Below are 11,142 nucleotides of genomic sequence, written 5' to 3'. Positions count from 1 at the left end.
TTGTTTTACGCCTTTGGGAGCTTAATGACCATGTCCTGGATATCCTTGGCATCATTTTACGAAATGGCCACGACCTTGACACGCGGGTGTAGGCGTACACCCGACAATGTGTCCATATTCATTAAGGTATAACCGTTGGCTTCCCGCCGCGGATTTATACTATGTGGTGTGTCAATTAACCTTAAACCCGGCACGAACCGGGCGACTGAACGCATAACGAACATGTAATTCTTTTACAAGATTAGATTTGATTAATTATCCCCAAGTTATAAAAAGTTTTGTGCCTTGTGCACTCAAATAAATTTTTAAAATGTTTTCAAAATGAGTCAGATAAATTGTATTTACCAGTGTAAACTGACGTATTTTCCCCAAAAAGATTAAGTGCAGGTTCTACACGAAATAGGCTGGCTACTCCTTAGCATCGTTAGAGTCTCGCAAACTTGGATGCCATTATCTGTTGAACAATTTTCTCCTTTTTATTTCGATCCGCCTGTGGATCTGTTTCAGCTACTATGTGATACTTGGATATTACATTATGTTGGTTGAAGTAAATCTATTTTATTGCTTTCGCCGTGCATTATAATTTGTGTTGTTTGACTATGATGATATCAACTACGTCACGATACTCCCCCAACGGGCCCACCGGTGACACGTGGAAATTTGGGGTGTGACAGCAGCTGCCAGCCCTAATATTTGAACTTGCGCGTTCCACCAAGTCAACGCAACGCCTTCGAGGGTACCAGTGGCATACTTCACCCTACGAGCCTCGGGGCATTCACACATTTCGAAGACCGATTCGTGCTTCTTGAACCAGTGGAGAAGTCCTACGGCTCCTTCTGTGCCACTGAAAGTACTAGGACGACAGTTCATGAACGTCTTGAAAGTGCATATAGGTGGTTGAGCGTTCTGACCTGTTGTGTATAAGAACATGACAAAGTTAAACACAAGAGTTGGTTTATGAGAGCAGGATCTAAAGATCCTAGAGTGAGTTGCGTCTGCAGGGTATACCTCCTGCTTGAGCGGCTGCAAGTACCGCAACAACTTGTTCGTTAATCAAAGCCATCAGCTGGGCTTGTGTGAGGTTGATTCGTCCACTCATGATCTTTACAATACAGAGAACACGAGTGAGAGGTGCGTCGTATCAATACGCAAGTGAGGAATGACAGAAGAGTGTGAACACACAAAGTTTTCAAGCAGTAGTTACTACGTTATCTAAGCATACCATAAGTAATGTTCTATGTAACTAATAAGTAGGTAATATGAACAGGAATCATATCACCTATAGTGTCGAGTCTTGCACGTGGAGCGAAGCGTCGTTGTGGATCGTTGAGCACTGTTCTGGTTATAGTCTGGTTTTATCCAAAAGTTTTCCCCTTTTAAAACCAAGTTCACTATAACCAATGGCTCTGATACCAATTTGTCACACCCCCAAAATCTACACGCGGAGTATCACCGCTTGGAGGCGTGACTGACCAGGATCAAGCCACCAATCATATTGAACATTGTAAGTAATAAATAAAATTCAACCCATCAATACAAAAGGTGTTCAAAACAAAACATAGTTAAGTGTTTAGCGGAAGCATAAATGTGAAAACCCAACATAAGTATTAAGTACGAAATGTCATAATGTTTTTAACATGGCATCCACTGTCCATGTCCCACAACGACCGTGCCTCCCTGTGCAAGCTCCATGAGTACCTATCGACCTGCAAGGCATGTAACAACGAGTCAACAACAAAGTTGAGCGAGTTCACAGTTGATTGTTCAGTTATTGCGTTCGTTTCAGACATCGTAAGTTTGTTTCCGAATCATGTGTTACCCAGTATTCCTTGTTTCCCACACATATCCATATTTAGTGGGGGCTTCCCATGTTGTATATTACTAGACTAGTTGTATCTATAGGTGTCCTTCCCAATCCGAGGACAGTGGTAAGTATGAGTTTACGTAGGTTTTACGTAAGTGCCCTTCCCAATCTGAGGACAGTAGTGTGTATGAGATTACGTAGGTTTTACGTAAGTGCCCTTCCCAATCCGAGGACAGTGGTGCGTATCGAGTACGCAGGTTTAGCGCTGGCGTCCTTCCCAATCCGAGGATGGTGGTAAGTAGTCTAGTAGTGGTAAATGTACAACTTCTGTTGTAGTTATTCAATCCCATTCCCAACCCATCGGGAATCCCATGCCTTAGGAGTGTGAACTCACCTTGGTTTGCTCGGTATGCTAAACTATGTGCTCACAAGTAATCAGTTAAGTCCTATAGTATGCACGTATACACAATCAGTTCAAGTTCGTATAGTTTCACATGAAATCAATATCACAGAGTGTGTTTGGCAGTTAACATCATGCATCATACAACAGTTAATCAATTCCATGAAATTCATGCTTCACATAATTGTCCTTCACAGTTTATTCTAACATGGTTATTCTCTAACATACTTGACAGGGTTAACAGGCTTAACAAGGTTAACATACTTAACAAGGTTAACAAACTTCACAGGATCAACATACATAACAGGAATAATAAACTAACAGTGTTAGTTCACAAACTAATAGAGTTACCTACTTAACAAAGTTACATAATTTAATAGAGTTAATAAACTAGCTGAGTTTACTGAATTAACAGGGTTAATAACTTAACAGGTTTAACGTGTCACAACCTTCAACGAAATCATGTATGTGGTGAAAACACCTGGGACGAAAACACAAATGGCGAAATCTCCTTCTGGCGAAAACACTTGGGCGACGAAATCCCAAAGTGTTTTCGTTGGGGGGTGTTTTCGTCGGCTCCATCATTCATCATCATCAACAGTTACATATTACAGCAACAACCCTAACCATCGCTAGTCAATCCCGACGGTTCCTATCAAACGAATCATTCATTCATAACAGTTTGACATCATTGTTTATCATAACAGGACCATTGAAGATCTACTCAATAATATATAATCACATATCTATCAAGATAAATTCCAACATAACATACGATACACGAACGTCTATATACTTACTAATCATCATCCAGTCCTATAATCCTAAACATTTCGCAATCACGGTCACCTCATGATAATCAAAACAATAGTGCCTGATGAAACAAATCTAACAACTATTAACAGTTGATTACTAACCTAAGCAAAGGAGACGACAAGTCGATCGGTGAATGAAGCTCGAATGCTCACGTCTGCCGTCGGGTACAAAGAGAAGCGAGAGAGAGGAGGAGGTGTGATTAGGGTTAGTCAGTTATTCCTTTCGTGCACGAGATATAACTAATCTTTTATCCGATCGCTACTGGGCCGAAGCCCATGTGTTGTTTTCGCCGATCAGTAGTGGACGAAAACACTATAGTGTTTTCGCCACAGGGGTGTTTTCGGGTGGGGTATTCCGGGTGGGGTGATTTAGTGAGGGTAGAAGTGATTTCGGCAAGGACCCGTTTTATTGTTCTTAAATATACAAACACAATATTAATACACAACATCTTATTAACACATCAATAAATAAAAACACACTTTTACAAATAAGTGATAGGTTAAGTCGAGTAGAGACCTTGAGAACTCGGGTTGTCACATAAATTGTATGCATGCCTATTGTATCTGGTATTGGACACATTGTTTATGTTTATAAAACTTGTTAAGTTAGGTATAACAAAAATAGTATGTAGGTCCCATGTCATAAGATAATGACACTTAACAAACAAGCATGCCACCCATGTGAATGACAGTAAAAGTTCAAGGTTGGCCAATAAATAGGAGCAAAGAAACTCAACTCAAAAGGTTAGGATGGTGAGTGAGAGTGAGAGAGCTTATTTGGTCTATAAACCCCATATTTGTTGTCTATACAACCGATGTGCGATGGTTTGAGTCCGTATCATTCGACTCTCCTTAAGGGCCAACGTCCTTGTTGGTCACGACTGGTTCCTCCATACATCACGTCTCATTCCGAATCATTAGTCTAATGGACGAGAGAGCCTATTTGATCTATAAACCTCACATTTGTTGCCCATACAATCGATATGAGACAAGTCTCATACCTTGCAATAGTTTTAGTTCGTAGCATTGTGGCATTGATTTCATTTAAGACTACCATTTTTGAAGAAGTCTTGTATGGCATCACTAATCTCATCTCAAAGTTTTTTTGATTTCTTATTTTAAAACATACCTAATGATACTTTCCACAATTTCCTTTATGATATTGTTAAGAAGTAACTCATCCGGATTTTGAATACTATTAACATTGATCTCATTTCCCAAGATTCCTTTATGATATTGTTAGGAAGTAACTCATCCGAATTTTGAATAATTGATCTCATCTACCAAGATGCTGAAGTGCTTCAAAAATAACTCACCTTTTTTATTACACTATAAATATATTTTGTGTTCTTATCTCCTTCGTCGAGTCGACTAACCTTTGTGTTTCTCTTTAAGAACAATTCATCATATATAGTTGAATCCTTGTAAACTTGTAAACATACTCGTCTTCTCTCAATTCATCATTGCTCAGGTTGGCAACTAATTCTTTTTAAATTATGCCTGGTTCCAATCTTAACCTTTAAGACTTTGCAAATAAATTCCCCTTATCAAAGTTTGAGTTTTCAAAGTGTTTTATATAAAGGCTTAGTTTTGTAACAACTACAAATATTCTAAATTCTCCAACTTTCTTACTCCAAAGTTCTTTCACTAGTGGCAAAAATTTCGACTTCAGGAAATCTTGGAACTTGAATGTCTTAGGCTTTGGTGAACTGGGACGACATATGGGAGACCATAGCCTAACATGTTTTAAATGTTGAGGCGAAATTGTGCGTGTCTTTATAAGCATTGAAAGAGTGGGACATATTGGTGACTAATGTAACATTTATAGTTACTCGTAGTAATCGCTATTGGGGGACGAAAATGATTCAAACCAAGTGGAGATATGACTAATGGTTAAAGTTGAAAGATTTAGAGTTGCGGATATAGATATCTCTGAAAGCTTGTTACATTTTCCTGAAATTAACTAACGAGGGGGAAAAATCCAATTGAAGAGAGTAGCTATAACGGTTATGTTGGCCTGGTTGAAGGTTATTCTGATAAAGGAGTGTTGGATTCCATCCTCTTGAAACAGAAACAAAAAAAGAAACAGAAACAGAATCAGAATCGGAATCCGTGTCTAACGAAAGTTGTGGTTCTGGAACACGCAGTTCGAGTTATGACATTATACCGAGAATTGTTAATGCGGCAAGGTGTGGTTCGTGAAGGTTAATCTTGAATAATTAGTAAAGTAAAAGCTTTATTTAATATGTTTTATTAAAGTTTGGTTTATTTTAGGTAAGTCTTGGAGAAAAAGTTTAGTAATTAGCTTAGGAAAGGTTTAATACCTTGGAGAGCAAGTTTGGTTTAACCATAAATAGGGGTCTAGGTTAATATTTTTATTTGTCCGTTTCCTTGTAAGTTCGTATGTTCGTTTGATTGAATAAGAAAGAGTCGCGGGTTTGTCTCCCCAATATCTCGTGTTCGTGTTTGTCTATACGATTGTTTGAACCGTCTGGGCCAACAATTGGTAACAGAGCTGCTGAGGCTCGTTGAATACACGTTTTTCACGAAACAACTCATAAAGGTGTTTATCTGTTTGAAGATCAAAGCTTGTGAAGGATCGTTCGAAACCGTGTCGTCTCCGTTTGTAAGAAAGAAAAGAAAAGGTCACGTCTAGTTCTTGATATTTGTTATTATTATAGAATAAAAAAATTAAACAAAAGTTATTTTTGTTGTTGCTGTTCGTGCATCACAAGAAAAAAAGAAGTTCTACTCTTTGGAGTTTGCGTCGATCAAGAATCCTTATTTGTTTGTTTTGAAAATTCAGTCAACGAAGGAAAAGAAAAGGATACCCCAAATTCCTTTTGTCATCTTGTGATAAGTTTTGAACCTTTGGAATCGCTACCAACTTTCAATATTTTTTTTGCTGTGATTTCGTGGAGAACAAAATAATTAAAGATATATTCTTTTGTTGAGAATCATTAGAACAAAAGTAAAAAAGGGAAGACGGATACTTACAGACATCCTGTTTACAATTGTTTTCTTTCAGTCGCTATTTTTTGTTAAGGTGTTTGTACGTAGAAAAAAATCTAAAAGCAAATCATAGCTGGTGATTAAGATGGGAATCCAGGGAACTCAGGAACAATGAAAGAAGCGATGGGTGGTTTTGTTTTGCAGGCACCAAAGTTAACTTCGACCAATTACGCAGCATGGTCAGTTATGGTGAAAATTGTTTTGGGAGCGAACGGTTTACAAGATGCGATTGACAAAGAAAAAGGACAGGGAATTGAAGAAAGAAAAAAGTTTATGGCCTTAGGTGTCATCTTCCAGACCCTACCTGAAGACGCGATGCTTCAGATGGCTAAGTATTCAGAACCGAAAGATGTTTGGGAAGCAGTAAGATTTCGTTATCTTGGTGCAGAAAGAACGCAGAAAGCTCGTATTCAACTGCTAAGAAGCGAGTTAGGTGGATTGAAGATGAGTGAGACAGAAAGTATTGATGAATATGCAGCGAAGCTGGGTGGAGTACAGTCAAAGTACAAGAGCTTGGGAGCAACCCTTGAAGAAGAGGTCGTGGTGAGAAAATTCTTGAACTCTATGCCGGATAAATATTTACCTATTGTTTCTTCGATCGAGCAATTCGTAGATATCGAAAAAATGGCGTTTGAAGATGTGGTTGGACGTTTTAAAGCATATGTAGAAAGAAACAAGTTCAAAAATGTGAATGAAAGTTTATCCCAAAGTCAGCTTATGTTCACCCAGAATGAAAAGAAAGTTGAAAACTACCGAGGACGTGGTAGAGGTCGTGGAAGATACACGGACGTGGAAGAGGGTATCCAAGATGGAATAATGAACGTGAGAATACGAATGATGAACAAGGTGAATATTGGAAAAAGAAGCCCGAAGAATGGCAAGATAGAAGAACTTGAGGTGCTACAACTGTGATAAGATTGGGCACTACTCGAGCGAATGTAAAGCACCGAGCAAAGGGAAAGAAGAAGCGAATCTGACAAAGACAGAAGATCTACATGATATCGATCCAACTCTGTTCATGGCAGTTTGTTCGACAAAGAAAGTAACTTTGAATGAAGAAAGAGTTATCCCTGGTGTTTTTGAAAAGAATGAAGAAGGAATGTGGTATTTAGACAATGGTGCAAGTCATCACATGTCAGGAAAGAAAGAGTTTTTCACTACCTTGGATGAACAAGTTTCGGGTCAAGTAAAGTTTGGTGATGGATCTGAGATTGAAGTCAAAGGTAAATGGAATGTAACCGTGGTAAGTAAGAATGGCGAAAAGAAAACGTTTTGTGATGTTTTCTACTTAAAAACCAATCTTTTTAGTTTGGGACAATTGGATGAAGAAGGTTGCAAGATTGAAATAGCCAATGGGATGTTAAGGCTACATGATCAGAAAGGAAGACTGTTGATGAAGGTTCAGATAGGCATGTAAACGAACTGAACGTTCATGAACTGTTCATGAACTTGTTCGGCGGGAAGTTCGTTTATGTACGTTTATTTAATAAACGAACGAACACGAACAAAAAAAATTTGTTCGTTTAATTAAATGAACGAACATGAACACACCCTGTGTTCGTTCATTTATGTTCATGAACGTTCGTTTATGTTCGTTCATGAATAGGGATGGGATTGGTACAGTACCCATACCTATACCCGTACCAGTACCGAAAATACCGGTACCGAATTTGAACAAAACTAGGTACCAAATACCGTACCAAATATATAGGTACGGTACGGGTACTGGTACGGATATTTTCGGTACAGTACCCGCTTGGTACCATTTTGTTTTTATTTACTTTTTGAGCACTTGTACGAGTACTAAATAGGTAAAATTGACATGAGTATCAATATAGTACGAGTACCAAATAGGTAAAATTGGTACGAGTACCAATACGATACGGGTACCATATAGGTAAAATCAATACGAGTACACTATAAATACCATAATATGAAATAAAACATAATAATATAAAACTTTTAAAGGTATACATAGAATTCGGTACCAGTACCCGTTTTTACCCGTACCCGTACACGTACCAATACCGAAAGTACCGAATACCAAAATCAATAAAACTGGGTACCGATACATGTACCAAATACCTAAAATCGGTACGGGTACAGGTACGGGTACGGGTACGGTACGGGTACGAGTACGAGTACGGGTATTTGGGAAAAAAAGCCCATCCCTATTCATGAACATTCGTTTATGTTCATTCATGAACGTTCGTTTACATTTTAGTAAATACATAAATAGTTAGATTTATATAGATATTAGGTTTTCTAACTACTTATATTAATATGACTAATTAGTATATTTATGAACCTTAATTTAGATATGTTTTCGGATGAATTGTAATATATTAGACTTGTTTGTTCAATCATGTTAATTTATGTTTGTTTATGTTTAATCAAATATGTTTAGTTAAATTTTTTTTGTTTGTGTTCGTTAATGTTCGTGAACTGTTCGTTTAGGCTTTAAACGAACGAACACGAACATGCCCGATTTCTTAATGAACGAACACGAACAAAAAAAATGTGTTCGATTATATGTTCGTGTCCGTATTCGTGTTCGGTTAAAGTTAAATGAACGAACACGAACATGCCTATGTCCGTGTTCGTTCGGTTCGTTTACAGGCCTAGGTTCAGAGAAATCTAAATAGAATGTACAACATCAAGCTTCAAGTATGTTGTAATTCTAACAAAATTGAAGATGAAAAGAAAGAAAGTCCTAATGTGAAACCGATTAAAAAAGTGAGGGAAATTCGGTCTGGAACGATTCCAAAGGATTTGTTTGGAGTTCGTGAAAGTATTGGTCAAGAACGAGTTGAAGAGAAGAAGAAGTCAAGAAAGAAAGTACTAAAGGAACGAATGCAAAGTTTGAAGAACCAGTGAAGCAAGTGTGCTATAGACAATTGAAAAGGAGGAACAAAGGCAAGAAGAAAACAATTCAAGATTAAGAGAGTGAATGAAGGTTAATCTTGAATAATTAGTAAAGTTGAGGGTTTATTTAATATGTTTTATTAAAGTTTGGTTTATTTTAGGTAAGTCTTGGAGAGAAAGTTTAGTAATTAGTTTAGGAAATGTTTATACCTTGGAGAGCAAGTTTATTTTAACTATAAATAGGAGTCTAGGTTAATGTTTTTATTTGTCCCTTTTCCTTGTAAGTTCGTATGTTCGTTTGATTGAATAAGAAAGAGTCGCGAGTTTGTCTCCCCAATATCTCGTGTTCGTGTTTGTTGATACGATTGTTTGAACCGACTGGGCCAACAGTTCGGATGAGGGGATAGAGAAGTTGGGTGTTTATAATGAAGTCAGAATTCATGGAGTGTGTTTAAAAGAAATAAGATGGTATGAAACGGAGGACGGGTTGAAGATTGTATTGTCAGTTGACTTCCTAACCCCTAATATGAGTTCCATTAAATTAAAAAAAAAAATTGGGTCTAAAAAACATGAAAATGGCAGACGTAGGATTCGAATCCGGAGTTTCAAGTTAAAGGGGTGCACAATTAACTAGTGGAACACTAGAGAATGTGTTATGGGTTCCCTCAATATTTTACTTTTGGGTTCCTTTTCAGTTTTTCTTATACATTTACGCTAAAAATTAAAAATCGGATGGGTTCCTGGGAAGCCGATGTTTATACATAAGTCCGCCTAAGCCGAACACCCCCGATGTCCAAAATTCTGACGCTCATCTTTTACTTAAATATGACTAGATATCCAATAATCTTGAATTGAATTGATATCCACCCAACTTAGTTTCTGTATTTAACGAGTTGACGCTAACCCGCGCGTTGCAGCGGGATGCTGATAATGAATGTATTTAGTATCAATATATGAAATGTGAAAATTATTAAATTTTATACGATGTAAATTTCTCTTTGAAACATGTTCCACGACTTATGTGTCCATTATTATAGTTTACTCAATTATTACGAAATGTTATTTTTAGTGGATGAAACCAATGTTTTCATAAGCGTCAAACAGTACCCAAAAAAAGATGTGAAACGTTAAACCATGCACACACGTTGAATAGTTAACACGTGCATTATTGCGAAACGTTAAGATTTGCAACAAAAATAATATTAATATTTACTGATTTTATTTTGCTATTAAATTTAACTTGAAGATTTATTTCAAACTGTGAGAATTGATATATGATTTAGTTGAAAAATTAGATATATGCTCGTTATTCATGACGTAACTTACATTGTAAAAAGTAAATCATGTGTTAAAAAGAATTTCTATAAACATGGATTAGTAATGTACACGATTTAAAATGTTTAGTTAACTTAAATCCAATGTTTAATTAACCAAAATCCAAATAACCTAAGAAGGGGATAACATCATAACTGATTTTGTAATGATACTACTACAACTTAATTTAGATATGAAAAAAATAATAAAATAAAAATAATAATAGGTATTTATTAAATGCAGAGTAATATATTCTAACAACATTTCATATTCCAATTCTTACACAGACTTACAATTTCCAAATACAGCTTTTCAGTTTCATCTCAAAGCCATAAACCACTACCACCACTAAAGCCAAAACCAACACCGCCAATAGAGTATTTATCCGACGGACCCTCAGATTGACGGAAGATATAGATGGATACGAAGACGACAAACTATCATCGACCGTTCAAACACAAATTCTATAAATTACAACATTTTCTCAAAACTGATCCAAAGAAATTATACCCTTATACAAATATTAACTTGGGGTGTGTCAACCTCACTCGCATCGCTTCATTCAAAAGTAATCTAATCAGTCAAAATACACACCGATTCAGATTCAGATATTTAAATGTTTAATTTGTAAATTGTAAAGTATAAGTATAATAATACAAAGGGTTGCGTTTTACATTTAAATCGACACTACGTCGTTCCGTCTCCTGAATGAATTCAGTATCAAATAACTGATTCCACCGATAACTTTCCATTCAAAACCGTCGCGACTCTCACACCGTAATATACCGTTCACAAACCGTCGTGACGTCATAACACCACAAATACCAACTTCGGCCACCATCGGCTAACTAACCGACATAACTACATAAATCACGCCGTTCAGTTAATACTATGTATTCGTTACCATCGACCGTCATGATGACACAAATCAC

Source organism: Helianthus annuus, chromosome 15, assembly GCF_002127325.2.
Source record: "Helianthus annuus cultivar XRQ/B chromosome 15, HanXRQr2.0-SUNRISE, whole genome shotgun sequence".
In the NCBI taxonomy this organism is placed as follows: Eukaryota; Viridiplantae; Streptophyta; class Magnoliopsida; order Asterales; family Asteraceae; genus Helianthus; species Helianthus annuus.
The sequence above is the reverse complement of the archived record's forward strand: the minus strand, read 5'-3'. Positions refer to the sequence as shown.